The sequence below is a fragment of the Amphiprion ocellaris genome, chromosome 12 (genome assembly GCF_022539595.1).
Source record: "Amphiprion ocellaris isolate individual 3 ecotype Okinawa chromosome 12, ASM2253959v1, whole genome shotgun sequence".
NCBI classification, from domain to species: Eukaryota; Metazoa; Chordata; class Actinopteri; family Pomacentridae; genus Amphiprion; species Amphiprion ocellaris.
Window position 1 is genome coordinate 31,786,457 of NC_072777.1, and position 25,610 is coordinate 31,812,066.

The window sequence follows — 25,610 nt, forward strand, 5'->3', positions numbered from 1 at the left end:
AATTGAAAGCAATTAGATTATGATTACTAAATTTGATTCATCTGGTGGATTACACTACTGGTTGTCCATTTTAAGTTGGTAATCTGTTATAAACTGGTAATACTGTGTGAAGCAGGAGACATTTTTCAAGTGAATCTCTATTTGGGCTTGGCTTTGTCGCGCTGTTGACAGAATATTAAATAATGTTGCTCAGCATTATATGAAATTATGTTCTCTGGAGTAAAAGTTAATATTATAATTAATTTAATTCTACTCTTTGGCCTCAAAGTTTGTTAGTAGTGACACCAGTTATAAAGCTATTATCAGCAAACTAGAGAAGTAAACTGTCGCGAAGTAGAATTCCACTATAATCAATCATTGTCTGTGTAGCAGCTTTATTAAATCGAGTAATTACTTTATAATTGCTTGGTGCTGCTTTTCTTAATATATGCCTTAACTTGCTATGCAGGTGTTCAGGCGTCGCTGTGTGTCCCGACTCTCATCAGCGCAGCATCAGTAAAGCAGTACGAGACGCTTCTGGCTGCTTCACATGCGCTGATCTCTGTGGGATCGGTGGTCTTGTTCCCTGTTGTTCTGCTGTTTGTCAGCGCCTGTGATTTAGAGGCAGAGCGACAGTGATTTGACACAAATGTAATGTAAGGTATGATCGTTGCATCGCTGCCGCTTCCATTACGACATCCTCCCGCTCATTTGATCCATTACTGGTGCTGTTACCGTGAGCTATAGCCGAAATGCCAGCTTGTTTGAGTCATATGTCCATTTTGCAATAAAGAAAAAAAGACGTCTTTGTCCCACAGCGCAGCTCTACTACCACGTTTGGGTCGCCGTTGTTGGAACTTCTCCAGCTGTCATCTCAATGAGCGAGCTGATTTGCGCTGCATCTCGAGTGTCTCCCAATGACGCGCAGTTTGTCAGAACGGCGCATGAAGCGAACGCTCTCAAGGTCAGATTGAAATTGGAGCCATTTCATCATGAGTCATTATGGGAAGTGCTGTGCATCTGAGGGAGCAATAAATATTGTCAAACATGAGCCAAGCGCACTGGAGATATTGTACACAGCACCAAGCGCTTGCAGCGTGTTATTTTTAGGGCCACGATTTATTGTGGACTTGTTTTTTTGCAGAGCTGTTTAAATGTTAACTAGTGCAGATCTACAGCGATCAGCCGCAACATTAAAACCGCTGGCAGGTGCAGTGAAGAACATGCTACGGTGCAGTGTTCTGCTGGGAAACCTTGGCATTCACGTGGATATTCATTTGACATGTGCCGCCCACATAAACATTACTGCACCAAGCACTTCTCCTGTGTTAGTAATTCATTGCAATGAACCACGTGTATGTATACAGGAGCCATCCATAGACGAGAGCGAGCCGACCTCTTAGAAGAAACTGAAAGTGGATGAGAGACTTCACATAAAACAGCACACAGTCAAGATATAAAATACAGAAAGGAGGAATATAACAAGTAAGTTATAGCCTCCAAACTCTCCAGAAATTATTCTGAGCATTTATGAGATACACAATATTAGGCGAGTGGGTTTAATATTATGGCTGGTGTGACCAACCTTACAAATGATTTTATTTTCTCCTTTTCTCTACTATCAACCCTTTGAACCCTAAACCTCACATGTAAGCTCGAAAGGCATACTTCATTTAAAAAAATTCCCTCGATGCACCATTTATCAGTGCCAGAAATAGCAAAAACAGAAAGATTTGCCAGATTTTCAACTTTCCAAAAGTTCTTGAACTACCAGTGTGTGACATGTTGTTCTGTTGGGAAGTTTAACCAAATCTAAGCTTAAAATTGTGGTATTTCATTAAAATCACTGTACAGTGGCCCCTCGCCATGTCCTGGTCCACTTTTCATGGTCTCACTGTATTGTGTATTTTTCACTATATCGTGGGATTTTGCAGCGTATTTGTATTTTTATGTATTCATTATTGTGGCGAGCTGCGTTGAAGAACGACGCTGGTGAAAGGACATCTACCTTTTTTGCAATCTGCAATTGGTAGATGCTTTTATTTTGACACACAGACAACAGCACTGTAGAAAATGAGGCAGGAAGTCATCAAACACACTTCACACTCACGGTCCTGACAACATAACACTACACCAAACTAACTAGGCTGACTAAACCACAACAGCACAATAAAACACAAACACTAACACTGGAACACTAACATAAAACACAATAATGACATTTAAATCCCCAACACTCCGAACTCCCATGGTGCATTGCAGCACAACAGTTCAGTCATAGCTCTACGATCGCTACATTATTTGAATTATTTTTTACGGTAAAATAAGCATTTTCTATCCTAAAAAATTAAAACGATGTAAAATAATAAACATAATAATAAAATAAACATGGTCACCACTTTGCAGGTCTGGAACATAATCCCTGCGATAGACGAAGGACCACTGTACTGTACACGTCTCGTTTAAAAAGAAACCATTTGCACCAGATTCTGTAAAAAACGAAAAATTCTGCACTCGGCAGCTCGGCCATGAAGCCCTAACTGACTCAGCAGCACTCAGTAGTCATGTGACACAAATTCATGTGCTATTCGGCTGAACTGCAGGCAGTGTTTACACAAAACACCGAGGAGACGAGCATATAAAACACATCAAAATATAAATGCAACAATGACAAGAAACAAAATAAATACAGCATGGCTCAGAAACAGTACGCAGAGGAAACAGCTGTTGAAAGAAACATCTGTCTGGAGTTGATGTGCACAGTTATGTGAAAAACATCTAGTTTGTAGAGGAATATAATAATAAATAAATAGTAAAATATGTGTAGTATGTAGAGACACCATTTTTTTCCACTATATATAACACCTGTCGGCGTTGTATATGTTGATTGTGAAAAAATCGAGAATTTCAACATTTGTCTTCGTTTTTATGATTTTATGGCATTTCAATGTATGAATGCGTCATACAGCATTAAAGACATTTCTGAGTTCTTTCTCCGTCTTCATGGCTGTGCTGTTTCCATAGACATGCAGGACTTTATAATGGAGTAAAAAATGCACCCACAGTCAAGAAAAATGTGACAGAAGAAAACAACACACAGAAAGTGCTTGAAGTTCAAAGGATTGATGTTTAAGTTCTTACATAAACGTGGTTGGAAGGTTCTCAAAAGCACAAAGAATACGGGAATAAAGTGTCATTAACATAACGTTTCATTTCTGTAAATGAAATCATGTATATTGTTGAAATGAAGGATGTCGCTCCTGGCAGGTGTGTTAACCTGCGACTTCTGGAAAATTCAACACCATCAGCCAGTAAATGACTTCTATGAGCGCCGACTACCAATAGTGCATCAATAATGACGTATAGCGCTGGTGATGTAAACATGAAGGAGTTGTTTAACTTTTGACAAGGATGTGTTCTTTGTTAGCACAGAAACATCCTCCAGCTATAGCCCGTATTGATTTATGTTGCCTCGACGAACGGAGAAACGGATTTTAATGTCTCTCCTCCAAAGGACATTCTGAACTTGACTCAATCAAGGACTCGCATTGAGCATTCGCCGGGCAAAAATCTTAATTATATTTCAACAAGCAAGCCATGTCAGACACCACTTGAACAGAGAATGTGGGCTGACTTTTACAAAAGGGTGAAAAGAGCACATTGTGTTTAGTAGTAGGCTGTTTGTCGACTCGCAGTCAGCCATGAAAAAGTCTTTGCAGTGTTTCCTAATTCTTTCTTGAAGGGCAGTCGAAAGCCGCACCGCATTAAATCACAGAAAGTCCGGAACAATCCAATTGAAAATCAACCGAATTATTATCTCCGGCTTTGTGAACCCACAACGGAGATTATTGAAAATGAGGGTTATTGTCTTGTTACTTCAAATTTTGCCTGCCAACTTGGAAAATGAAGCGTTTTTTATGCAGAGCCTTGTTTGTTTATGTGTTTTTTTTTTCCCTTTCAGGAGCATAAAAGCAGAGCGACGAGCGTGTGGGTGTGTCTGTGTTCGTCGGCACGATGATTACCTTGATGAGGTTAAAAATGAAAAAGTGCAGCTGAATAAACCGTCTGCAATTCATTTGATGACAGCTGCTGATTTGAACCGTGATGTCTGCACTAAATAAACCCGTCGCGAATAGGGGAAAAAAAAGCCGAACGTCGAGGATCAGCGAGGTCGCCGACGCTTTGTGAGTTCCTTTCTCTGCAGGAGTGCTGGATTCTTCTGGCAGATTGTTTCAGAAACTTTAGCACTGAAGTAAATTGTGACTCGCAACATTTACGTCTCAGCATAAGTGGTGCCGAACTCCCGCAAATCTTTGTGACAGATGGCTTCAAGGACGACTATTGAAACTTATTTTGATTCGCACAAAAAGCAGACAAATGTGAGCAGTGCCAGTGGATTTTAAAGAAAAAGTAACTTCAGGAAGAAGTCACAGTCCAAGTACATTCACCAAAGTATTGAAATTATGAGGTTCATATTTCAACTTTATGCTGCTTAATACATTTACTTTACTACATCTCAAAGCAGTATACTGTGTTTTTAACTTAACTGTATGCATTTCACAGCTGTAGTTTGAAGTTACTGTGCAGATGAAGGATGTCAAATGAGGAAAACGTAAATTTATTCACACAACAAAAATGCAGCAGTATGATGATGCAACACTCACAAAGTCCATGTTGGTCGTGAAAAGTTGCTGTTTTGATGATGCATCAAGCTGAAAGTCACTATAAAATTCCATGAAACCAATGGGACACACAGATTCAGGTACATATAGGACTACAGCTATCGATTATTTTTGTAAATGAAGCATCTTGGTTTATTTTTTTTCCTTTTGTGCTTCTGTATGACACATTTTTGCTTTTTGTGCTTAAGCAAGGCTGAAAGTCTGAAGGTCTAATGAACCTAATCAACTGTAATCAACCATTAGAATTGTAAGCTAACAAAAAAACCCCCAAAGAAACCACAGGGTATAAAAGCTTTTTAATACTGAATATCTGACACTCACACATTTTTAGCACAAGGCTTTGTCAGGGTGAAAGAGTTAAATAGAGACATGATGTGATGCAAATGAATTTGAGGTGTCGTGACTATTGACTTCAAATAACATCTTTGTTCTGAGGGGTGGGCTTTTTAAAATTTTCTTCAATGTCTGGAAAGCAGACTCCAGTTTTCTCCCTTTTAACTGTAATCTGACATTTTGAAATGAGCTGTTTGCTCCTGAGGTGTTTCTGATGTAAATATGTAACACAATTACACTCTGCATCTGTAATTGAACCTTGCAGGTGATGCAGATCCCTCCTTCCTTTTGCTGCTGAACCGAATTGACTTCTTGCAGGGTTTTCCTCCTGCTGCGTCTACGGTTCCTTATCGTATATTAAGGTGCCCCTCAAATATCTAGGTTGAGCCATCATTACCAAGTAAAAAGTCTGTTTTCTTCCCCTCTATTTCTGCTGAAGGCACCTACTTAAAATTTATTGTGGTCAAAGGAAAAGAAAACATTAATATTTATCAGGTGGAAACACAAGGAAAAGCAGGAATTTAATAGTTGTTCTAATTCAAATCTTTTAAATTTGTATTGAGCGTGGCGAGGATGTGACCAGAAATCTCTTGGTGTGTGACCTGCATATTTTCCTGGTAAATGAGACATGTTAAATGATGTGCCAGAGGGAAAATGGGTCTTTTCAAGCAGCACACACTGTTCTGATCATCACAGATAACCAAGCTGGAAGGCCAGGGACCTAATTTAAGGGCTATTTACCATACGCCAGATATTCAATGGAGCTGCACCCAGCTGTAGACATGGGCAAAACGTGAAGAAAACCTGCAGGAGTAAAAGGATTGAGACCTTGTACAGCCTACAAACACAATAATTTAATATAGTCCGCAGCTTACAAAGGCGCTGGTAATTAATAATTAATCTTTCCCCTCATCTTGAGATCTTTTTGCTGTGGATGGTGTTTGAGCTGCGCCTCGGTCTTGGTGCTAAAAATTGAAGCAATACAGGAAAAGAGGAGCGGGTTTTAATCAAAAACAAAGAGATGGGATGTGATTAATTCCTGGGTACATCTCCTGGCTGTATCACCCTTGACTGATTCATCAGACTTGAGCAACAAACGGAGCACAGTTTTTAATCAGACCCATAATCCTAGATCAGCACTTAAGCAGGATTTGTCTCTAAACGAGTGATTGTTGTCACTTCTCAACATGTTGAGGCAGCTTGCAGCAGAGGTGGAACAGTGGATGTCGAGCCGAATCTCTCTGTGTTTCAACTGTTTATTTCTCCTGCCATCTTGGAATGACTTGTTTGTTATTTTTTGGTGTCTTTTATTACATTCATAATCCTTAAAGTGACAAAGCCCGATAGTAGGTGTAGGAATGATGAATGCTGTTAGATAATCCATAGAAGGAGGAGGTTGGGGTGGTTGGAGGGGTCAACAGAACCTCCCTTTGTGTAACAATCTTTTTTTTTTTTTTTTAAAACTAACTGAATAGTCAAAACCAAACAGGTGTTGGCAAATGTTTATGTGTTTTAGGTCACCTGGAAACTAGAATGTAATTACCACACTTTATAAATTGGCTCTTTGTAAAATAACACCAGCAAAAGCATTGAAAAATTGTGTGTTCTGGGTCCAAAGTGAGTTCTCAAATGAACAGATTATGCTTGAAACTGTTGCAAACAACCACATGTGAATGCAGTTTGTTGAACAACCTGCAAATGAAGATTTTTTTAGGAGTATTACAGCCATTGTTTTTTAACAATGAGCTGCTAAAAAGACCCCACGGTACACATGAGCTGAGTACTTATTTAGACAAACCTGCACAGGCCAAGCAGTCGGATGAGTCAGGCAGCAGGAGTGAGCTACTGGTAGTCAGCGCTAAGCTTGAGACATGCTGGCTAACTGAGGCCTCGGTCATTATAATAACTTTGCTGCTGGTAAGATACTGTTGGCTCTTGGATCTGTTTTGGTGTCGGCAGCTGTAGAGGTTGTGTTTTGCCAGCGTTGGACGTGGATCCATGTAACCGTATCTGGACAATTAGAAAACACTGCAGGCAGAAGTCGTCCAGCTGCAGTCAGAGGTGTCCAGAACATCTGGACAGACCAACACAAGGCAGTGCAGTTTCGATCACCGTTTTACAGAGTGGATTACACAACAGTGCACTTAATGTGAGCTCCAATTCGCAATTAAATCATGCATTTATTATTCATATTTGAACTGAGGGTGCAAAATAATAAACTTGTGAGTGCAATATAATGCTTTTGCACCTCTTTGGACCTGAGCCTGCCTGTTTAGAGTTTTCTCTCAGCTGCAGCTGCTGGTTTCATAATGCTGTGCAGCTGATAATGCTGGCCATCAGATCAGCCCTGCAGAGCAACACGCTTAGTTTACAAACTATGACAACTCACCATTGAGTGATAAAGGTAAATGCACTAGGGCTGGACCCGAATATCATGACGGTGGTATCCGAATATTTATTTTGAGATCCGAATAGTCGAATCAGTAGTTTAAGAAGCACTCAAAAGTACCAATACAGCAATATAAATGATTCCCTTGTCCTGCGTGAAAAATTCCATTTAAATAAAGGTACTTAAGCAAATTGTCGTTCAAGTATTAAAGTAAAAATGCTGATTTGGTCCCTCTGACTGGTATATTATTATATGTCCCATCATTATATCAATAATAGTGACTCATGAGTGAATCAGCAGCTTGTTCCGGTTGGAGCTGCTGCAGGTGGAGCCAGTTTAAACCACTTTATATCTGAGGTCTCTTCACATGATTAATAAAAGAGGAAAGAAGAACAAAGCTTCTGATCCACAAATCTGTTTCCAGTCTCCCTCTTATCTTTGATTTTTGGTGAGATATTAAATCGTTTGAACATTTATTGAAATGAGACCATGTGAAGTTTAGAGGGAGAAAAAAAATCACTACTTGGTGGAGCTGTTAACAACTTGCAGACATCTGAAATGTGAACCCGACTACACACTGCTTTTTGTAAAAAGCCCAAAAGGTTGGACACTGCTGGTTTAATCTGTAACTGTGTTTTGTATTTTAAAAAGGTTGTTATGTTATTCATTGTGTTGAATCATCTTCATACAAGGCTGTGAGATAAATGTAGTGTAGCTGCAACTGCTGTATTTTAATCTGAAAGGTAGTGGTAAAAAACACATGGCATAAAATGGTTTTAAAAATTGTAAAATGACATGAAATGGTTAACAATGGCATAAATGGTTAAAGAAACATTTACTGAAGTGCAGTACTTGGATATATGTGTTAAGATACTTTGATAATAATCATAAAAATGGCCATGGAGTTGGTATTTGGACATAATTATGGCAAGGAAATTATATAGGTGGGGTGTCAAACTCATTTTAGTTCAGGGGGCCACATTCAGCCCAATCTGATCTCAAGTGTTCCGGACCAGTTAAATCATGACATAACCTATAAATAACCACAATTCCAAATGTTTCCTTTGTTTTAGTGAAAAAAGTACATTCTGAAATTTTCACATTTAAGAAATTGTTTTTGTTTTTTGTTTTTTTTTTTTACAAAACATGATGAACATCCTGGAATTTCTGAAGAAAAATAAGTTAAATTTCAACAATATTATGCCTCAGTTTATCATTTAAACATTACATCTGCCAGATCACAGAGTTTCTACAACTGAAGAAAACATTTAGTCATCTGGGACTGAACAATATGGTATTTTACTTTACGGTCAAAACGACAAACGTTAGACAAAAAACAACAAAAACAAGACAAAACAATGAGACACAAAATAACAAAAATCAATGACCAATCTAGTATTTTACTTTATGATCAAAACAACTTGCCATGGTCTAGAAATTTTTTAAAATTTATAGTTTTACAAATTTACAATCTGCAGTTAATGTCTTCTGTGGAATTTTTACAAAGTCGTCCCGTGGGCTGGATTGGACCCTCTGGAGGGCCGGTTTTGGCCTGTGGGCCGCATGTTTGACACCCCTGTTATATAGGCTTGCAGTTAGAAACAATATAATTGAAGCATGTTAAATGGTTGCATTGTCACAATCAACATACAGCAGTAACAGCATGTTGAGGTTGTTGTTGCAGCTATTTCCTGATTTAAAGCTTTTTTTGTCAGTGATACGGGATGTTCTGAACTGTCTGAGGTTGGTGACGTTTGGTCCCAAAAATGCCTCATCCAGAGCCGTTCCCTGCAGCAAGACTCATTGCATATTTGATTTTGAAGGGATTTTATACCACTGAGAGACGGGAGACTCTTTCTTTTGTTTCTGCACTCAAATATATGGCCTCATTTCATCGGCTTAACAACCTCATTTAAATGAGCCTAATGACTCCCACTAATGTCCAGGCATGGCCCAGAGATTGGGACTGTTCTCGCAAGCCACTGTCCTCTGCATGTACGTTGTATATCTCCATTATGAGGCCCGGTCTCTGTGGAAAACACAACCCATTTATTGTCTTTAAGGTTAATTTTAAAATAATGTTCCGGCTTCTCTCTCATACAGTTTGCAATTTCTGGGGCGTTTCAATGAATTTTCCTGAGGATTGTTTCAAAGTCAAGACAAATAGATGCTATTTATTTTTCATGACAAAAAAATGTGTTTAGAAAGTGCCTGAAAAGTTTAATAGATCAGTTTCCAGGAGGTGTTTTAAGTGTAGTCTGCTCCCTTTGGTTCATTGCTTCCCAGCAGTATAGTTTCTGACAGCTGAATTGAGTGCCGGAAAGGTCACGGAAATGCTAACGCAGAAATGTAATTTCCAGTCAGCTCTTCAGAATTCATAGAGAATACATTGCAAAAAGGGAAGTGTTAAATCTTTCGCATTCGGACATATTAGCGCTATTAACTATCTGCGTGTTGCCTCCCATGTCAGCTCGCCATGACTTTGCCGTGCTTCGTCATGCTCGATACGCAGTCTGATAGTTTTCATTAAACACCAGAGTGTGAAACCAGCACTTGGCTACCCCGCTTATGGATCAATTTAAATAAAGGAGTATGCCTGGCGTCAACACAGATCAATATTGCGGACGGGCTTCCTGATGTGGTCATAACCGCCAAAGCAGGCTCCATTATGCGAGGCGCTCTTGTCAGAGGCGGGTGTAAAAGCACATACAGTGCAACGTGTGACAGGAAATCAATGCGGCATGATAGCGACTGAAACCTGACAGCTCAATAAGCTTCGGAGGGGAAGATGTTCCCTCTCATACCTCCTCATCCTCCCCTTCCGAACCATCGCCGCATCCCTCGTTCCTACAAGAGACTTAGCAGCTCAAGCCTGCAGACTATTTCAGATTACAAGCTCCTGTCAACAAGTGCACAGGGAAACAGTGTACAGGGCTGTGTAAGGGAAATAGAAATCAGTGTACAGCACAGATGCTGCAAATGACAACAGAGGTGCTTTTAAAGCCTCCCTCCTGTGGCATCATTACCTCATTCAGATCCAGCAAAAGCAGGATGAACCCACTCCTGGTCAACAACGGGGACCTTTGGACGAAATCCACTGAAAACCAAAAAACTGGCTGCATCAGCTGCTTCAAAGGGTTTTTCATCTGCATATGTTAAGGTCCATAGGACGCTCTTCCCTCTATGAGGCACATTTGTGTAATTGCATGTTTTCTGAAGTGTGTGTTTTGAACATTACCGTAGCCTGGAGTGCATACACACATCCACAATTGTGGTATCCAAGGAACATTTAAGCCACTAATGGTCCCTGTTTTTGCATTTTATTGATCAGTGCTCGCGTGTGATGTCTTACTTCATAAGTAAGACGACAGAGAGACACGAGAGTCTCCAGGTATGAAGCTTCACTTTTAGATTTGGCTGCAGGAACAGTTTTTAATAACATGACTCATCCATGTTAGTGATTAATCATCTACCTCATGAATATTAATGCTGTCTGTCTGTGTTCATGAAGCAGAAGCACTTTTTCATCTCTCGCATTATCACACAACAAATAAGCAAACTGAATAACAAAATTAAATCATTTTATAAATGCCAACGGGAGTAAATATTGGCCTAGAAATGCATTTTCAAGAGTTTTTTTTTCCTGTTTTTGAAGCACCAGCTTTCACAAATGTGATGTGTTTGTACCTGTTAAAGCGATCCAGAGCAAATCTTTGTGAGTGTGCCCATTTCACTGGCAGTGGGACTGATAAAATAGGTACTAAACTGTGATTCTTCCAAGTTTTAAGGTAAAATGGGGAAGCAAATATAAATGCCAGTCGGCGAGGAGAATTTCCTCTTGACACATGTATTTGATTCTCTACAGCTGCGTTGTTAGTGTGCAGTTTAACTGAAGTATATGAGTCTGTTGACGGGAGCTGGACACCTTCAAAACAGCAAACAAAGAAAACAGAGAATGTGTGTGCGCTCCAGCATTGACAGACATTCTGCATTGATTTTATCTCTTGAAATATGTGCTTGCAGACTAAATAGAGCTCTTCCAGTATTTGTAAAAAAAAGAAAAAGATTGGTATAAATTGATTTCTTTACTTTGTGCAAGAGGCGTAATAGTCCAGGATACGTGATTAATAAAGCTTTTTTGAATGGCATTCAATGTGGAAGACGAGAGTTTCCTTGGTGATATTTATGTGAGTTTAGTAACCAGGAGGTGAACTGGTTTGGAACACTTTTTTTTTTTTTTTTTTTTAAACAAAGTGTGTGCTTTTAAGAAGCGAAATGAGCAAGGAGACATCAACCGGTTTTCAAAAACATCCTAATTTTACTTGTCAATTGTAACTTTCGACACAGGAACGCAGGAGATGGACCTTGAAATTACTTTTGCCATCTGTATAGAACGGCATTAGCATTTGAAAAACCAACAACATTAGGCCAAATCAAGAGAAGCTCATTCAGAGGCAGTTGAAAGGCAGCTAAACTGGAAAAAAGAAAAAGAAAAAAAATCCTCCCATAATTCAAGCGAAGGTCTGTTTATCCACCTGCTGCAATGTAGTTCATGGCTATTTGTGAGTTTCTTTAGGAGGCTCGGGTCTCTAATGATCCCAGCATGTCTCTCCAGTGTATATCTTACCCCTAGCAGTGCGCTGTGTGGACTCCCCCCTGTGCTCGCAGGAGCACAGAGCTGCACTGACCACTTCATCTTGTGGGATAAAACCAGTCTTTCAGTCTCCTCTCAAACCCTGGGGGGGTGCAGCGCTGGAGTTCCAAGACTTAAACCTCAAAGGTTGGAACACCACCACAGGTTACATGCGGCTGCCAGAGCACTGCTTTTTGGCTGATAAAGTCGCAGACAGAACTCCATATCCCTTCTCAAGTTCTGTCACTTTCAAAAAAATTGATTTACACATCCGTACATTTTTTATTTTTTTTTCTTGTGAGGCTCAGATGTTGACTGCTAAAGTGAATTTTACTCCTCTTTACAAGGAAATGCTCTTTAGTGTATGTATGTATATATATATACATATATATATATATATATATATATATATATATATATATACATATATATATATATATATGTATATATATATATATATATATATATATATATATATATATATATATATGTATATATATATATATATATATAAATAAAGAAATGGCTGCCAAATAACAGAGTTGCCGTCGCAGACATGCTGGTAATTGTATACTTCAGTAGAGTCATGAGGGGTTTTAATTTGACAGCAGTGTAATGCAGATTCTGCTGTACCTCGGTTAATGCTGCTATTTTTAGACACCTGACAGAAAGGTGATAGGTGCTCTGCAGCCAACTGGCAGATTCATTTCAGCGTCCAGAGTTCATCTGAGTGGAGCTGATAAATCTGACCATTGTGCTCCCATAATGTCGCAGCTCTGCAGCATTAATTATTATGCGCGTTGACTGAAAATGCCTGCCATCCACTGCGACTGTGTTTTTCAGTTTAATTACTCTCACTTGTATTCTGATTAGAGATTTTGCCTTCTGGGTGCAAAGGGGTGATGTAACCATGTAAAATAATTCAGCATGTGTGGTTAAGCAGGCTGAATCACATAGCCGTGGATGGGAAGTTGGACAAAATGCAACTTATTTTAATGTTCTCTGCTTTGAAATTGGCAGTTTCAGAGCTCATATTTGGGCATTTTGGCAGAGCAGCATGGGTATTGGCCAGAAACTGTGTGCTCCTCATTGATCAAATACTTCTTTTTTTGCAAGATTTTTCAGTGCCCAGCAAAAGTCAATAGGACTTTGGATAGTGGCATCCATCTACAATGCTGTGCGCTCTGCCGGTTTTAGAAGCTATATATACATGCAGCGCTGAATGAATAAGAAATTGGCTGTTTAGATGGTCAGATTTGCTTTAGACCTGCAGCTCATAGCCATAAATTATGTTGCTAATTGTCTCTTTTTCGTGTCTTTTTTCCAAACTGGACGTCAAACAGAATTTCTTGGGGAGATAATCCTTAACTGCACAGCAGTTGTTAGTGAACACGTGGGGTTGGAAAACTCTGCTCTCGTTCAATTAAGCCCAGCCATGCTGTGTGAAGCGAATGTCTCTCTGGAGCAACATGTTCTGCTGCATCCTTTTGGCAGCTACTGTTGTAGAGGAATAAGTGTGAACTAAGAGGAAAAAGGCGGCGTGAGGTTACGGTCAAGCTAACGGGAGGGCGGAATGTAAAGCTTATTATATTAGAGGCTGCTAAACTGAAGTGAACCATTTCCTGATTAATTTATCTCCACTGGAGCTAACTTGTCCTTGATTGGAAGAAGTGAAAAGAGTGAAAAACAAAAAATTCTTTAGCAGCCGCAACAGTGACCTGATAACTAACCTGAGGCATTTTCACACATTTCAGCTGAACAAATTGGCTCACCTGTTCCAGTAGCAGCATTCACAGAAGTATTCTACTGTCAAGGCAATGCTGATGTACTGTACTGTGTGTGGCAGAGCAAAAACAGAATAATGGTAATGAAATTCTATTGTTCTGACAATGTGCCAGTTATAACATTAAAACCACCTGCTAAATGCCAAAATAGCTGCTTTCGGCATGAGCACAGGTCCTCTCTTGGTCCTTATCGAGCTCATTGGAGGATTTTACCTATGCCGTGGAACAATTTTAAAATACATTCAATATTTATGATTCTTATTTCCATTGCACGTGCTTATTATGTATCTTTCCTACAAATTTTTTTTGTTACTTGATCCAAAAAAAATAAACTTGCATGGTCCTCATTTAACGTGACCTAACTTTATGAACAAGACACAGGGTTTGCTGCTGCACATTCTCCACATGTGCACAGCAGGATGAGAAACACTGGAAGGGAAGATTCTGGTTGCTAAAAGAAAAGCAACATCAGCTGTATGGAAATATTTCAGCTGCAGAAAAGAAGATATTGACCGAAAACAGGTTCTCTGTTGGAGGTGTCTCGCAGTTTTTTGTCGCTATACAACTGTATGACGAGTGCAAAGCCAGATCTGCAGCATTTTGGATGTCTTTGTCAGTGTTACACCGTATCAGAAAGGTTCCAAACTGATTTTTTAATATTGCTTTTTATTTTTTATGCAGATGCAGTCCCCCTATACTCACTACAATCATTTGGTTAATTCTTTCAAAATAGAGATATACAAGTCATTTAGTTAAAAAAAAAAAAAGAAAACTCTTGTATTTTTTCAGGTAGCAAAAAAGCTAAATGTCACAGTGTCAGTTTTTCTCCAAATATCATGCAGCCCTACTGTAGATGCTGAATTGGACTGAGATCCAGAGAGTTTGGAGATTTCAGAATAACAGCTTGGGTTCTTTGTCGTGTTTCTTGAGCGGTTTCTGCAGTGCAGCAGGATGCATTGTCCTGGTGGGGGAGGTGGTTACAGTCAACCAGCAGCACCCAAAGTTTACCAGCAGAACATTGCATTGTAATGAGATGATTCATGTTTTTCACGTCACCTGCCAGTGGTAGACCTAAATAAGAAAGGCTCCAAACAGCCTTTTCTGACTTTTTTTAAAACTACTTTTTATTTTTGATGCAGATGCACTCGCCTACAAAATCATGCCAATCATTCTAGAATGATGATTTTTATTCCAAATAGAGTTATTTAGGTCATCTGGTGGAAACTCGTGTATTTTTCCATATCGAAGAAAAACAAAATCTCAGTTTTTATGTCTTTCTCCCAGTAACACACATAGACGTAACTGCACTCTTGCACAATGTACACTGCACTTCCTTATAACGTCTTATTGTTATTGCACAGCCTTGAGGAACAATCATTTTGCATTTAACTGCACATAAGGTATTTGCATGTGACAAATAAGAACTCTTGAATCTTGAATATCTTGCAGTCTTTATGTGAATGCTCAGCTGTGTGGAATTTGGAGGTTGGATCAACAGCTTGGGTTCCTTGTCATGTTCCTTGAGCAGTTTTTGCAGAACTTTGCACCGTAATTAGATGATCGATGTTATTTACATCGCCTGCCTCTGCTTCTAATGCTCTAGCTGATCAGTATAAATGTGAACATGCCTCCTCTGAACTTTTCCCCTGTTTTCCAGCCTCTGCCATATGGACATCTGGTATTTGGCCCGTCAGCCAAAACATGCCAGTGCTGGACTTGCAGATTGCATACACTGTAAAATGCATTTAACAACTCCCCACACTGCTCTCTTGGCAAAGTAGATATAGTTTCCCTTCATATTGCAATATCAATATCAATTCAATTTGTTCTTCAGCGCTAAATGGCTGTTTGCCCAGTTAACACTCATTTGTTACAGCCACACATCGAGCCCCACACATACACAGACGTGGCCACACATAGTCATCATTTTTCCTCGATTTCATCCACAGTCGGGCCTCTGATGCTGCTGCTGCTGCTGTGACATGTAGTGGATTTTTGGTCCCCAAACACTCACCACACATCAGGCAGGTTCACGGCCTGCTGGAGACCATGTCTGTTACTGTCTCAGCCATTTCCAAAGGAGGGCAACATGGTCCCTGACACTGTCCTCTGGGAGGTGTTACCATGACATTAGGAAGTCACCACAGCTCACATGTTCAAGCATTGACCTGCTCTTTCTTTCCAAGAAGCCTCCCCGTGCTGCTTAAGACATGTTCACAGTGCTGCGGCCACTTACTTTGTCTGCGGGAGAAAAGGAAACGGAACGAAAGGAGGGGTTGCGGTAGGGTTTGGAGGGCAAACGCTGCAACCTCGGCGCACTCGTGGGATATCAGGCGGGGTTTCCAGCGCTGCTTTTCCACTGAAGCTTGTCGGCTTCACCCCTGCGATCACGCTTCTCCTTTCTGGAACGTGTGCGTCGAGCCAGGAGCTGTCGGAGTGTCTTAGCTGGAATTTCAGTGGAAGCCAAGTCCGTTCCCCTTCGCTCGTTTGGCCCGGGGCTTGAAATTATAGAGTCTGTATCCGTAGCCCTTTACCACGGCACATCAGTAGCGTATATACCTGTCAGACGCTTGTGTTGTGTGTTTTCATTATGTTTGTCTGTGGCGCTGCCTGGGGTCAGTGTTAAGTGTTGGTGCCTGGAAGGAAATCCTTTGTTCAGATTTTCAAATTTTGCTGCTCTAACTGCCAGTCAACCACCAGTAATGGCTGACATTCGTCTTGTATGATGGAATATCGCCTCGATCCAGGTTGATATGACGTTTCTGTAAACTGCTGTATCTCTTATAGAAAGAGGCAGGTGTTGTGAACGTGGCAAACACTGTAGAATCATGAAAAATACACAGAATCAATCAAAACATTTACACTTTGACAGGCCTTTGGAGTTTGAGTTTTAGCTGTTTGGCAGCCAACATTTTTGATTCTCAATATGACCTTTGTTCTGTTAATATTACCTTTATTCTGTCCAACAAAGGAGTGTTTCCCACCTGTGGCCTTTGTTGACTGTAATAGTTGGAATATGCAAGGTTACAGCCTTGTTTTGTGATGCGAATATTTCTCCAAATTAGTTTAGAAATGTAGCTTTTGCAGTCAGATCTATGTACAGTATTTTTTAAAATGACTTTCAACCAGCATCAAAGCAGCAATTTTATATCTTGTTATAGGTTTTTATCTATGACGTATTTTTATTTTCTGAACTCCAAAACCCACCAGCAGGTTTAAATGGCACGTTGTGTTTTTTTAAAAAATCACTGAAATTAAACAATTTATTAAAGATGGAAACTATAAAAACAAAAAAAAAAAATCATCATATTTCTGACTGATGGTCCTCGACCTAACTATCTGTGGCCCTTAGTTGCATTCAAAAAAAATTATCTGAAATAAGAATAATTTTATGATATTTCAGGGAAATCAACATATTCGGCACATCTTTGTCACAAAAAAGAAACCATTTGTGCCAGATTCTGTAAAAAAGTCTGCTCTCTTTGGTGTAACTGGGACCCACACATAGCAAAAACTTGGTTGAACTGCAGGCTGTGTTTTCATGGAGCAGACAGGAGACAAGTGTGTAACAAATTCCAGAAACTGAGAGAAAACCAAGCATATTTTACCAGTGAACTAAATGCAGCAGAGCTCAACAAAGCTATTCAGAGGAGCAAGTTATTGGAGGATAAATTCAGCATGGTGAAACATCTTTTTAGAGCTGATGCAAGTTTGTAAAGGTTGTAAAAATTCAAATAATTAAATATCTACACAATAGAGAGACACCATTTTGTTCTGTATTGGTAACACCTGAGGAATCCTGTAGAAATGTTTCACATGTTAATTCCATTTTTTTCAGTTTTTGTGAAACATATAATGAAATACAGTCAAGTTTTATGCTATTCTAACTGTGTCATACTGCAGGACTTTATAATGGAGTGAAAAATGAGCACATATTGAGTAGAAAATGTAGCAGAAGCAAGTAAAAAAAAAAACACCCCAAAACTGCTTGAGAGTTTGCAAGGCTATGAACACTCCAACTCACAAAAAGGTCTTTAACATCACAAAAGATTTGCTTTTTAATGGCTAAAAAATGCGAACATCTTAACCGTTCACAATGAAGCAAACAAGCCTAATGGCAGCGTTGGATCGCGTTGGATTATTTGGAATATTACCTGAATTCCTCTCTGTCTCTTCAGTATGCAGCCATCACTCTGCACCTTCGGCGTCTATGGCATCGCTTTGTTCGGCATGTTGGTGCACCGCTCGCTTTTTTTAAGATGGCTGCCAAAAATGGCGCAGTGGTCTCTTTTGTTTACTCGTGAGATGCTCTGCAATGTTCCAGTCTAATAGATTGGACACAGTCGCCCCGTGGTCTGGCTCCAGCATTCAGCACCATTATGACGGAAGTCCAGAACAAATCCACTTCACATTTAGGTGTCAGCGCGTTGTCATGGAAAGGAGATACCTCTATACAGTAAGTGAATAATGTCCGAATAAGAAAACCGAGTTGTGCGCTTTTGTGCCCTCCTGAGCGCTCCTGGTCAGTTCGGACCACACTTGGTTGGAGCCTTTTGGATGGAGGAGGAGGAAAAAAGAGAATTTTTTTTTCTTCGTCTCTCTCTGTCTCTGTTTTAGAAAACGCTGAAAATGATCTGTCAAAGGCAATGATACAAAGCTACGTGATGGATGGGTTTGTCTTACTCTGCCTCTCAATCTTTCACTCTTTCCTCCGCCGCCGTTTCTCTTTTCTCCGAGGAAAGCCATTATTTCCATCACCCTCCACATTTCAACCAAATTCACTGTATCAGTCCACGCCTGGCCAAAGGGAAGAAAAAGCCATTCTGTTAGAGTTAAATTTCATTTCCTTGCCAGCATGTACTGTGTTTTTTTTCTTTTATATGATTTGTTCATGGTGTGGAAGTACAATGTGATATTATTTCACGGCCGTGTACAATATAGGAAGCAACCGCAAGTGAATGCTGTTATTGAAATTTTGATTATAATTAAATTTGTGTACATGCATCTCCCTGGAGATAGACGCCTGATTGTGGAGGTGTTTTTTCCTTCTTTTCTTTTCTTTTTCTTTCGTGGATGCATTTAAATTAAACCGTAATGGCATCTCCACACTGGACGACCAGCGGTCCATTCCGGGTCCAGCCGTTCGGAAGAAATTAATGGCTAAAGCTATCAGGAAAAACAACTGCGCATTAACAGGCCTGCCTGATTACCATACCAGCTGAGTGCTATCACACAGCAGTGAACCTCCTCCTCGCTGGCAGTCTGTTGTTTTCCTCTTGTGTGTAAAAGAGCCTTGGCCACCAGAGGAACACTGAATCTTAAAAGGTAGAACATAATCAGCCGGTGTAACGCCGGCCTGCTTGCTGCCGTCTCGGTGTGTCTGGTGGTTGTGCTAATGACATTTCACAAGATTAGCTTTTCAATGTGGTTTTGTAGCTGACCATCTCCGTGCCTTTCTTCATTTAAGGCCCTCGTCTTGCTTTTTTCTTTGACTTTGCTCCCGCTACACCTGTTTTCCACCCAGACCTGTTATGAAATCTCATAGCAGTTAGTTGATTTGGCTGTAATGTTGGTGATAGTGGGGGGTTGCCCTTCTTTTTTGCTGTTTTTCTCCGAGTCGACCAATAAAAGGATTTCTTTTAGGAAACAAATGTCATCTCTGCGCATATATATTTTCAGGTTTAGGTATATTAGAAGCACAAAAATTATAGGTTTTTGTCTATGATCATTTTTTATCTGAACCCGAAAACCCACTGGGAGATTTAAATGGAACATCATGTTTGTCTTTTTAAATTATTAAAATTATATAATTTGTCAAAGCTGGAAACAGTAAGAACAGAACAAACTGCCTTATTTTTTGCTCTCCGATGGTCTTTGAACCACGTATCTGTGATGCTGTGATGTGTTAATCCTTTATCCACTACATGGGTCGAAAATGATCTATATTCAATTGAATATGGGTATCTATTGACCCATGTTGTGCATCAGAGGGATAAATAATAGTCCAAATATCAGATTGAAATCGCTGTAGTGTGCACATCACATTCAATAGGAAACACAAAATGAAGCATTTGCACCAGATTGCATAATAAACAAAAAAACACTACAAGCTATGACTGACTCACCTATGACCAACAGTCACATGACAAAAGTTCAGGGATCATTCTGCTGCGCTGCAGGCAGTGTTTCCACAGAGCAGATAGGAGAGAAAACAAATTCGAGAAACTGAGAGAAAATAATGAAAATTTTATCAATACAATAAATGCAGCATGGCTCAAAAACAGCATACAGAGGAACAAGTATGCTGGGAGATACACTGAGCATGGTGAAACATCTTTGAAACATGCAGCTAGTCGAGTGTCGAGGTTGTTAAATATATGTAACCGATGGCTTTCTTCTCTGCGTCGTGATGATCTCGCCGACACATAAAACTCTTTGGAGGTGATCTCTGTTTATTTTTATCATCTCCTTTACAAAAGACAAAAAAAAAAAAAACCATACAAAATCGTCTGTCTTATAAACTTGTCCTCCTACAGAAATCAAACAATGCACATATCAGGCACAGAAAGTGAACTCATAAGTAGAATTATATTACATTAAAACACACAAACCACAACTGCACGATCTCGGTCTACCTCTCCTTCTGAATACATGAACAGAAGGGGAGAGGTAAGGCAGGAAAACACATTTATAGGACGCCGTGGGGCAACTAAAAGTGGACGAAGGTTCTGCATAACAACTGGGAGGGAGACCCAATTTTGTGCAATTATAACAAAAGAACAATAAAATAAAACATATATGGTATTTTATATGACACTAATACCATAATTAATAATAATACCACTGCTGCAATACTGACCCTGTTACGTATATATGAGTGAAGAGCTACCTTTTTCCAGTTTTGGTAACACCTGTTTGAACTTGTTAATTCCTATTTTTTTAATTTTCTGATATATATGATCAAATACATTCCACGTTAGCTCTCTCTTTTCTGATTTAGGTGCAGCTTTAGTTGTATGAGGAGCACAGCAGAGTTTACTCAGTGTGTCCGCGGTGGTAGCGCTCCTGGTGTCCTCCTCCCTGTTTTTATAGGATTGAACTGGTGCAATAACTCACACAGACGAGGGCTGGCTCGAACAAAAAGCAAAGGCAAACACAAAGCCATGAGCAAACGCTTGCTGTTTATTTGGATGTGGATGTTGTGGATAACTCAAAGCAATCAGAGCCCAGAGCCCTGGATCAGCACAAGGCCCCCCACTCCTATATGTACCCACGGCAGATGGCAGCCATTGGAGAGAGGTTCTGGTGTTCTGCAGTGATGCTGCTGCTGCTGCTGCTGCTGCTGCTTACTGCAGGATGTTAGAGCGCACATAGTGACAGATGTCAGCGTTTGCCATGTCCGAGAAAAAAATAGCTGATACGCCTCCCAGAATAAGACTGCTGTCTGTGCTGCCCGGACAGAGGAGGACAAGTATATATTTAGGCTTGATTCGTCTTGATTTTTATCTTGCGCTCTTCAGTGCACTGATTCTGACATGTCGGCATCATTCAGAGGTCTGAGAAGCAGGAGGGAAGACGCTGCTGGTTCTGCTGTATGTGTGCAGGAGGAGCAGATGCTTCACATTCTGAGGATGGCTCTCCAGAACAAGACCGGGAAAAATTCACACCAATTTCCTCTTGCATTTAGAGCCAAATTACTGGTGCACATTTTAATCGCAATGCTGGAACATATGATTAAATATAGCAGCAGACTGACCTTCTGTTCTGCTTCAGACCTTAAATAATGAACTCATTTATTGATTAGCCCGTCTGCAGAAAATTAACTGATTAATGTTGTAGAAAAATGCCCCCAAAAATATTGCTTCTAGCTAGTGGTTGACTGGTATATGTTGCTGATATCATGTTATTTTTTTTTTTTACATCTGATTAAATACGGCGGTTTAATCACACAAAATTGTATAATGAACATTTGCATTGTCTCTGTTTGCCTCAGTAATTTCTGCACTCTGTCTGCACTGCACTGCAAATTTAAAAATACATCAAGTAAATAAATGTCCACAGGTAATAAAAAAATAGCAGACCTTTACTTAACAAAAGCAGATCATCCTACTGACCTGGTAAAACATATTAACGTCTCATGTTTCTGTTAGCTCATATGCTCCCTTTAAATGATCCGTTGAATAAATGATTGTAGAAATAATCTTTGATCAGACGCTTTTAAATATTTTCTAACAAAACTGTAGAGTTAAGACTTAACACGTCTGTTTCTTCAGACAGATACAGTCAAGCCTGAAATGATTCATATTGACTTAACGTTACTTTTATTCTACCAGCAAGTTTTGTTTTGATTGGAAATGACACAGGTATTTCCCAAAAGATTATAAGATGATGTACAAGAGGCATCATTGTGGGGAAAAAATCATTTCTCAGCTTTTATTTAAATTAAAAAGTAACTTTAAGTCAAAATTTGCGGAGGGTATGAATAATTTCAGGCTTGACTGTGTGAGAGGATATCAACAGAGTCCTGCAGACTGTCGAACTCACATAGACTCATTTAGTTGTGACGTTTCAGTGGTAGATCTTTATCAGGCAAATGGTTTTCACAAAGACGAGTCTGCACCCAATTAAAGTCTCTGCGTATTTGTTTGAATTCCTAATGTTCTTTCCCTCATTCACAGAATTCAGTACTGGAAGTTAGAAAACATGCAGTAAAGTAACAATCACAAATGTACCCAAAGCGCATTGTCGGGACAATTTATATAGATATTATATCCATATTTTTTGGGAATGTGGTTTTGCATTTGAGGGTTTTAAGCACCATATTATAGTATTTTACTCATTTAATTTAAACAGGTTTGAGGTTTATTTATGATTGATACTGTGGTTAAACAATTTGGGGAAACTATCTGTGTTTTTTCTAAAGATATTGCACTTATGATTTGATTTTCAATATATTTTTGTAAATTTAAGCATCATTTTAGTATTCATTATGCAATAAGTTTAAAATATGACTTGACACACCATTAAAAGTGTGGCAGTTTAGATTCTGGGTCAGACATGCTGCAGAGCATCTGTCCTAAACTGCAGTCTTTGCCATTTGCTAATTGCATTGCTTAAAATTGCAATTTTGATTAGAAAATGATTAATTGCTCGAGCTAATTGTTCATACATTGGGTGTTTTCTAACTTTCTGTATGTTGATGTGAATCAGTAGAGCGAAAGTGAGGATTCAGTCCTTCTTATAGTGCATGGGGAATGTGATTGGTTGCTGATTTAACCACTTCCTGGTTGAGATGTGTTGCCTGTATTAAGGTGTTGCACTGAAATGCTGCCAATCAGTGTATTTTTGCAAGTTAGACAGTGTGCAGGAGTCTGTTTGGAACTTTATAACAATGAATTACTTCATTTAAGTAGATACATTTATAATGGAAATAGATAAGATAAAGATAAGATAAGATAAAGTACTTTATTTCTCCCCACTCCAGGGGAAATTTACATTGTTACAGTAAAGTATTGCACTTAGTAAAGCTAAAACAAATTCTGGATTAGCAAGAACATCCTTTATGTTTACTCGTATTTGCAGATTCATGGGTGTGCATATGCTCTCGACAGTAATTACACCGGCATGCGTGTTTGTTTTCAAGTGCCACATTCCACACTTACAGTATGTGGTCCATATGCAGGGATGTTGTGTGCAACATAAAAAAAATAAAAAATAAAAATCCCCTCCCCAGCCAGCCTCCACAACAAACACAGAATGGGTTGGCACGACTCAAAAATTATTTATCTGGCTCCCCCTTCTCTTCTCCAGCATGGTTTTTGTCAAGTCAGAGGAAACCATCTGCTGCCTGGTGATAATGGGCGGCCAGGGAGGAGGGGACTGAAAATAGGGAAAGCAAATAAAAATTGAGAGAAAATGGCAGCCGCTGTCCCAGAACCTACAGTACCTTCCTTCCTGCCTGCAGCAAAGTCTGCCATCTTAATAAACATCCCGTCTGATATCTCGCTGGCTTCGGCGTGTGTGTGTGTGTGTGTGTGTGTGTGTGTGTGTGTAGATGTATTTTCACCTGCTGTGTGAGCACTGTGTTTCCAGTGTGTGTGTGTTTCCTATCTAACCTTGATCGTTTTCAAGTCAGGATTGTTCCCGAGCCTGGCTATGCTGTCAATGTGATGGCGCTGACTAAGAACCTTTTTTTTTCTTTTCTTTTTTACCTCCTCTTCTCTTTTACCTGCTGCACTAAAACTGTGACAGATGGATTGCCTTTCAGCGGCAGAGATCGTTCCTGTTTTCCTCCTCTGTTTTGGGTAAATGGGTGGGAGTATTAATGAGAGAGTGTTATGAGGCAGGTGCAGGGCTAAAGGAAAAGTAAGAGAGTCAGTGCTGCGAGTTAATGAGGAGTTGCCTGTATAGAGGGGAAAGTAAAGCAATGGCTTGAGAGGAATACAGTAAAGCACACCAAGCGAAGGAGGAACAACGCTCATTAAAACAAATAGTGGGCTAGAGAAAAGCAGCTCCTCACCTCGAAAATGGTCCGAATTTTCTCTCTCCCTGACTCTCCGGGGCTCTCAGATGGAATTGAGCGCTTAGGGCATTCTCTGAGTAAACCATTTCAGTTTTCTCTTGTCTGAAGTCGACAGGTTGAGCCGGACAAAAAGACCTGACAGCCTGTCTCCCCCCTAAACCCGGCTTCATTCTCCATCACTCTGTTTTCTGCTTTGCCTTGAGATGTTTCCTTTTTGCTGTTTCTTTTCTTCTTTTTTTCCCTTCTCCAGTTTGCCCCCCAGCACTTACAAAACTGTCAGATAACTTTCCGTATAGATTTATCAAGCAAGTGACACTCATTGAAGTTGTCTGCTGTTATAAAGCTGTTTATTAGACAGCAGACGTTGTGATCAATCAGAACTGGGTAATAGAGCTCGACTGATATGGGTTTTTTCTGGGCCAATACCGAGATCAAGGCCAACAACCGATATGTGGAACCAGTATACAGAAGCTGTTGCATATTTTATAAAGGTTGTAATATTTAAACAGCATGTGATAACAGGGAACATCTCATTCATAACTAAGCTTCTTCATTAAAAACGATTGCTATAATTGAAAATGTACACCAGCAATAGGAGTGATGGTCATGTGACATGACATAGCTGCCTTCTTCTCTTAGCCACTAGCTGTTAGCATAGCTTTAGCCACTGTGAAAGTAGCCAATTTCCCGGTTTGTGGCTTGTTTCCTGTTCCTCTTTTGCAGTCGCTGCTTTAGAGACATTTAGAGGCTGCATCAGACCGGAAGTAGCACATTTCATTTATCAATAACCAGCCAATAATTTAACAATAATTGGAAAAATGATAAATATCGTCCCCCATAACCTGTCAGGGTGATAATCGGTCTATCTCTGTTACAGACAGAGAGAGGCAGCTGCATTGACCCAGTGTAGCACGTTGAATTTATTGATGATCTGTTAATAAAAACACTGATACAGATAATTGATAACACACCAAATATCGGCCCCCATTATCCCGACTATATAATATCTAAAAAGACCTGTAAAGCCATGCTAAATCCATCCTAATGTAGAAAGCAAGTTTTCCACAAGTGGGATCGATCCAATATGTAAAGCTGCACATTAATTCGCTGTGAACCAGATTGTTTGGATTGTATTTTTCGTGCCTGTGCGGTCGGCCGGCCTCTGCGCTCTGTCGGTCTTTGTCGACACAGCTGTTGGAATGCATGATGGCGTGCTTGATGAAGTGGACACCGGGTCAGGGGGGGATAATGGAATAGAGGGCCGGGAGGGAGGGATGGAGGGATCAGC

At 39.8% G+C, this 25,610-nt stretch overlaps 1 protein-coding gene across 7 annotated transcripts in view; it reads left to right on the forward strand.

Moving 5' to 3' along the window:
* The window catches only part of LOC111569679 (kelch-like protein 29), a 339,950-nt gene that overhangs the window by 140,938 nt on the left and 173,402 nt on the right, over nucleotides 1–25,610 (forward strand). The window lies entirely within an intron of this gene.